The following is a 7,500-nucleotide window of genomic DNA, read 5'->3' on the forward strand; positions in this document are numbered from 1 at the left end:
CATTTTAAGTGGGCCTGAACTTTGCTTCTAAATTTCCATCTACAGTTTGACACACACAATTATCCAGGCTGCAAAATTCTAAACATGCTTTAATGCTGTTTTTGCAAATTGGCCTAAAGGTCACTCATTGAAAATAGATGGGAGAGGAATTTGACAAATAGGGCCAAATTCATTAGTGGTGCAAAGCCCTCAACACTACTTATGAACCCCCTTGGAATTTGTACAAAGGGTCAAAGGGGCTGTAATAGGGGGCAGCTAACTAAATGGCAGCTCAGAGGTGCCTGCATACCCACTGAATGCCACAGAACTGGTTTCTTCATTAGCTTATCTGAGGCTGGTGCTGAAGGTTATTTTGGGGGTGGACCATGGATCTACATCCATACAAATCCAGTGGCCCTGCATCACTGTGGAATCAACTCAGAGGATTTGTGGCTGCAATATCCGCCATAGGCTGAAGTACCCGATGAATGGGGAAGGCTGCTGAGTGGCAGTTTTCATCCTATTCCTGGATTTGGTGGGGAAGAATTTAGCCTCTCTGCACTTTGCCCACATAGAGTCTGATCCTGCACCATTGAAGTCAATAGGAGTTTTGTCATTGACTTCAGTGAACACAGGATCAGGACCACAGAGCCTAACTATTCATACTTTATGATGGTGGAATATATGTCAGCCTGATAGTGTAATCAAGTGCAGTTCCACTCAAATCAGTGGAACTGCACCCACTTTGCAAGCAGTTTATTTGGCCCATAGTTTCCTATATGATCTTCATCCTGACTTTGGACTTTGCAAGATGTAAGCTTATATACATAGTCTACTGATATATTTAAGCTAAATCCTGCAAACCTACTGTGCAAAAGGATTTCCCACTGATTTCACTGAGTGGAGTTCTGTGCACGGACAGTGCTTGTACACTCTAATTACCTTCCCCAGATCTGCAGAAGAGCTCTTTGAGGCTCAAAAGCTTGTCCCTTCCACCAGCACAAGTTGGTGCAATAAAAGATATTAGCTCACCCACCTTGTCTCTTCCATATCCTGGGACTAACAGGTTATGACGAACGCTGACAATTATAAAGCCTGGTCCCAAAATGAAATAACATTTTGTATCGCCCATTTATTGTTATAGTCACTGATATTTCATACTGTGCTTAACCACAGAAAATACCTGTTCCACAATAATTTTTAGGCACATAATTTGAGTCTAAAATCAACAAAGTGATTGATACAATAGAAATGCCAGGGTTTTTTTAAAACTGCCAAAACTTTTTTTCCTGCCACATGATGTATACAGCAGCCATCAATGTGGACCCAGACTCAGGATTTTTTTTTAAATTGTGTTGTAAAATGTCTGTGAATCTTACATACAGGAATATAAAACAAGTCTGCCATCAAAAGAAATTGGGTTTTCTTTTCATGCAGCAAAAGTATGTTTAGAGTATTATCCGCAGTTTCAGCAGGATGGCCTTTTCATTAGACCTAAAGCCTTGTCTACCTGAGGGAAGTAAACATATTGCACCATGCTAAATGGCACTTTAACCAGTGAAATTTGCCCTGTTAAGTGCAAGCTCTGTTTTGTACCACTGCAGTGTGCCTCCATTACAGGCTTGGATCAGATGCATCACTGCAGTTAAACCAGAGCAAATTTCTCTAAACTGGACATGTCCTTAGTCAAAAGTTTCTCTAGGTGAATTTGACATCTATTTGTGACTTAAAACATATCAGAGGTGGCATAATCCTATAGCAAAATTCATGACTCTATTCAAGAGCTTCAAGAGTTTTATTATATCACAGTTGTGCCCAGGTGCTACATGGACACATCTGAAGACACAGTCCCTGCTCTAAACAGCTTACTTCTATGAGCAGGATCAAGCCCTAGATGATTAATCATTTATCTTTTATTACAAATATTGCACCAAACTATCCCCTCCCATGACAAAAACTATGTGAGGAAAAATTTTGTGCAGAAATCTCTGTGAGATTTTCTCTCCAGCATGCTGTTTAGGAGTGGAGGATTAGAAAGGCTTGTTCCCACAGAGAAGTTGTCCCTATACCCTTGTGAGTCAGGAGAGGGAGATGCCAGCCATTCACAGACACTGTGCCCACGCACTGGCTTTGGCCCCTAGCATTGGTTGTCCTCAGCTTGAGGTTTTAGTATCTTTTCCAGATTGTTCACCTTTCAGCCCCATAAAAGTAATATTCATCCCTCTAATCCACTGGTCCATTAATCTTTCATGTTTGCCCTATCTCTACCCTTCCCCTCACATGGATCCTAGAAAGTGGAGATTGCTCCACTACATCCAGGGCATGGGAGAAGCCCATTGTTTTGGTGGTAGCAGAGCTCCCTTTCCATGTGGAATGGGGGAAGATCTGCACACTAAGGACCTCTGCACGTACGCTTCTAGTGGGAACATCTGGACCACTGAGAGTAACTTACATACATTTACTTGATTGCAGTTTTGAATGAAATTGTCCATCATAAAAGAATTTGATTTTAACTGTCTGCCTCCATGAGCTGTAATATAAAATCCTATCATTTGTCTTAATTTTATTTCACTATTGCTAGCTGTAGACACCACTTCAGAAATATTTGGAATTTAGTTTTAATTGTACAGCTTTCAACTCACGCAACATTTCTCTTTGTGTTGAAAGCATCACAGTGATTTATCCTCATTATTGTGTAAATAGGTTTCGGCAGTTCTCAGTAAATAAAACAAAGAGTGACAGGAGGAGAAAGGGGAATTTGCTTTCCTACCAATTAGAGTAGCCTTAGGCAGTACTTTTAAGAGGAGATAAATCCTGCAAATCACTAAAATGATCCTGTCACATGCACCAAATATTAAAATCACACAGAGGCGCACTTCATACAGTTTGCTTTGGTTTAATGAGTTGGGGTGGGCTTCGTCATGAGGCTTGCATCTCACAGTTGGGGACTGTTGATTGACAGTGAAGATCATGCCCAACTGCAGCTTCCTAACCAGTAGGGCCAGATGGAAAATCACAATTCATGTTTAATATGCAGTTTTTCAGCTAACAAAAATTCCCAAATTGTCTCTTCACCTCCTACCTCAAAAATTCTTTCCCATAATAAATGCAAAATATGTTTCATATTAGCATAGACTGCCTTTTTTCCCCTTCCAGCAAGTTATTAAAAAAAAATTCCTGTATGCATGATCCCTATTAAGTGAACAACCTGTTAACTTCTTGAATTATGTACATTTTTCAAAGATCAAAAGATAAGTTGTTGTTACAACTCAGACACTTTCTAAGGAGAGTTAAGTGTCCAGGTGATACCATCACATAATATAATGACATTTAAATCATTTGTTTAGTGCAGTGTAAGTTTTATATCTTTATCAATTTTGACTATGTTTCTATCCAATACAAATTAAAGGATGCTGTTAGGCTTCTGCAGTATCTTAATAATGGTATTACGTCAAATAATTTTACAGTCGTTAAAAATTGAGAACTATGCTCATAACACTTTCTTAAGAAGACTCTTCTGACTACTCAGACATGATGTGCCTGTTATACCAAAGCATATGTTGTAAAGAGACAATGAATATTGAGGTTATAATGGTGAATAAGATGTAGCAGACAAACAGCACACCACTGTAGGAGCCCTTATAACACAGACAACCTTACAGTAATGGCTTAGTGTATTCTATTTTCAGTGACTGTCTTCCCCCCCCCCCCCCTCTCTTCTCCTGCAGTCAAGTTTTACACTGTGTCATTTATACTTAGTATATTGAGCAATGATTGTTACCTTGTTACAGCATTTTTTGTGCAATGCTTTATGAGAGTGGAACTAAATGTATGACAGGAACCCCAGTAACCTGAGACCCTGGGTCAGTAATGTATTAAAACAAAACAAGACACACATGGCTTCAGCACAGCAAGAAATCATGCAGGAATGGGAGACTCAGACAGGCTAAGATAAAGAAGGCCTACCTAACAACTGCAATTATAGCCCTAGTTATATGAGTCAATCCATTACTGCGTATGGGCTTGACAAATTACCATAAATGCCAAACTAGAACAACAGCAATGTAATTTAGCCTTATAGTGGACACTTTGAAAGTTGGTATATCTAGATTTATAGGGAAAGCTTAATTAATTAATCAGTATTAGTAATGTGTGTCTTTGGGTATTTTTTTTATTTAAGAACTTCCTCCAGTTAAACAACTGGGAAATCACAATTATAATCAATTGTAATCACAATTATAATCACAATTATAGTGTTTGAAGGAAAAACATAATTGACTCCCATTTTTATTTTATTCGAAATAGTGCATTTACTTTTAAAGATCGTAAAACATAAAACAGTAGAAGTAGTCCAAAATTATTATGTCTTTCACTAATGTATATCTGTAAATTACATGTAAAACACCTAAATTAAAAGAACATTAAGACAGTAAAGTCAGCTAATCAAAAGTTAGGAAATACCCGTGCAACTTTAATTCAGTACATTTGTGCATATGCATTATGATAGTCTTAAATTACATGATCACAAACAAGTTTTCCATAGGACCCCTGATTCATTCAGTAGACAAGATGGGTAGCACTTGTTGAATAAATATTTCTTGTATTCTCATTATTCAGTGAGTAGACAGACTCATGCCATATACACTGCATGTCATTCCAAACTTGCACTGAGTACAAAACTATTAATTTCCTTATTGGCTTTTTTATGGCACTCATCATCATAGTGTCTGAATGCTTCACAGACATTAATGAATTATATTCACAATGCCCCTGTGAGCTGATGTTATTACCCCCATTTTATAGACAAGGAACTAACGAAAAGAGGCACTAAGGCCAAAACTGTAAAAAACGTCCACTAATCTTGGGTATCCTATTTGAAATGCCTTGGGCCTGATTTTTCACTGTACTTAGTATTTTTATAGCACTTTATATGTTCAAAGCACATTTCCACTGACTTCAATTGTAGTGTGAGTTCTCAGCACTTATGCAAAGCAGGCTCCAGTTGTCTCAAGTTGGGCACCCGAAAATGAAGAACAGATGATTACCTGTGAAAAGTATGGTTTAAATGACTTGCCCAGCATCACCTAGGAACTCTGTGGCAGAGGCAGGAATAGAATCCAGTTTTTCAGGGTGACAGTTAATGGACTTAACCACAGGACCAACGTTTCCCTTTCTGAAATCCCCTGCCTCAGTCGCTACACATCTTCCAACTTCAGCAAAGGAAGCAGGGATGTTACAGACAACAGCCTCATTTACTATACAATCCTGATTCAGTCCCTGATTCACTGTCTTGTCTGTGCTCTGAAAGAGGCAGTTGTCCTATCGAAAAAAATAGTATATGATCATGTATGCATGCTCATAAAAGGGGCAAGCTGAACTTGCACAGGCAAACTTAATTCTGGTATTGCTTAACCTTTGAGTGCTTGACTTTAGAACTTCAACATACTGTTGTTATGGTGGGGAGGATTGGGGGATTTAACATAATTTCCTACATTTAAAAAAAAAAAATCAAACTGACAACCAGAAATTTCACCAGTTTGATCCCCAAATAGGTCATCAGCAAGGACTGGAACCTTTACATCTACAGCATAGGCCACTAACTTGACCTAACTGGTAGCACTATTAGGGTGTGATCCTCTGTGTGAACCAGCCACTTTGCCAGTGGTTTTCACAACTATTTCTTGAAAGCAGAGGAATGTTTAGACTCAGAAATTCTGAGTCCAATTCCAGGCTTCTGGAGTTCCAAGTGTGCCAGTGGTTACAGATGCTTCTTTTCTCCCCGCCCCTTTGGCCTGTCCCATTCTGTCTCTGGCCTCTGCTTCTATTCTCTCCACCCCTGCTCAGTCCTCTGCATTTCAGTCATCTTGCTTTCTTCTCCTCCACACTGGTTGGGCACCAATAACAGAGAGATCACTGAGAGCACAGGAGAGAGTTTCCTTGCTCTTAGTTCTGATATCTGGTGTCGCAGAAGCTGAGAGGAGCAAATGCAAGAAAAAGTTATGCTAAGGCCCAGACTTTGATTTCAGTTCTTCATTCTTGGCCTTTTGCCTACTATCAAGTATATAGAATATCAAGTTCAATATCTAGTATTGCTTCTAATGGGTGAACTACACCCTGCATTTTCAGAAAGATAAATTCTATGATCTAGACAGTCTTTTCCACTTCTACTAGCTGTGACTAAAATTAATTTGGATCATTGTCATGGACAACCATTTTGTATGCCAAATTTCCATTCATATCAGTGGGAGTTCCTCACACAGATATGGTCCTTTTATATTAAAAAGCTGTTGAGAAACTTTAAATATTGTGAAAACAGTGACTTGTGTATTACTGCTTCATTTGTAAAATACTAAGGGCGTTTGTCCTGCTGGGTACATCTAACTCAGTATCATTACTGAGAAATACACAGGACACCAATAAGTCAACATTTGCCATCAGATCCCTTACCACAGTTTTTTCGTATTCTAATTATAAATAATATCTGTGGTATCTGAGATTCTATTGTGTGTTAACTGTTGGGGAAATGCTTATTATTCAAAGGTGACCCCTGTATATGCCTATATCAAGAAGAGACATACTCTTAAAGATTAACTAATGGGATAGAATATTGAAACCTGAATAGATGTCTGAGGGTAAAGGCAAGGGACTGGGTGTCTTGACTCTGTTGCTAGTTCTCCCATTGACATGCTATGTGACTATGGGCTAGCCATTGGCCTCTTATTGTTTCAGTTCATCTACCTATGAAATGGGTGTAAACAGACCCATTTCAGAGGGGTCCTGTGAGCCTTATTTAGTTAATACCTTTGCAGCACATTGAGATCCTTGGAGATAAGGCATTACAGAAATGCAAAGAATTATTACGAGGGATAATTATTACAAGTCTAAAGTATTATTGTAAGTGTTCATGATGATGATATTGATATTCATTAAATACAAATATATCATGCCATCAGTCTTTTAAGTAGAACTCCACAGAGATTTCAATAGGAAGTTCTGCGTAAAGACAGATGGCCCATTATATTTTTGTGTCTGACCTTCTATTGTCATATACCAAAATGCACTAAAAATAATTTTTTGTCCATCCCAATATGGACACAAGTATTCCCATTAGGGGCATGGCAATGACTGCTACACATGTAGGTTTTCTGAGGTAAGGACACCAAGTTGTTGTCTAGAACTAACCCATTAGTCTATTTCATTTTATCGGCTTTTTTATATCAATTGTTCCCCGTTTTGTTTCAGAATGAATGCTAATCTCTGACACAAATCACTTGGAAATTATAGAGCAGGAACAATACATTTGTCCTGATGATGCTTAAAAGAGAATCCCTAGAGGAGTCATTGAGTGAATCTATAGGTATGGAGAGATGGTAGTCATGCTGAGCTTTAAAGTGACAGGTTATGTTACACTAATTTTCCTACTCTCCTTGATATGCTGATTTTCCTACTAAAGAAGAATAAAATTATTAAATCCAGAGAATTTTATTTTCTATTATTACTGGCCTTTTTCCCAGGACTGTA

General features: G+C 38.4%; 1 protein-coding gene across 11 annotated transcripts in view; it reads right to left on the reverse strand.

Moving 5' to 3' along the window:
• The window catches only part of EBF3 (EBF transcription factor 3), a 129,344-nt gene that overhangs the window by 69,966 nt on the left and 51,878 nt on the right, over window positions 1–7,500 (reverse strand). The gene's annotated exons all lie outside the window — the stretch shown is intronic.

Source organism: Emydura macquarii, unplaced genomic scaffold (genome assembly GCF_026122565.2).
Source record: "Emydura macquarii macquarii isolate MOO-44397 ecotype Brisbane River unplaced genomic scaffold, CSIRO-AGI_Emac_v2 contig_3343, whole genome shotgun sequence".
Classification (NCBI taxonomy): domain Eukaryota; kingdom Metazoa; phylum Chordata; order Testudines; family Chelidae; genus Emydura; species Emydura macquarii.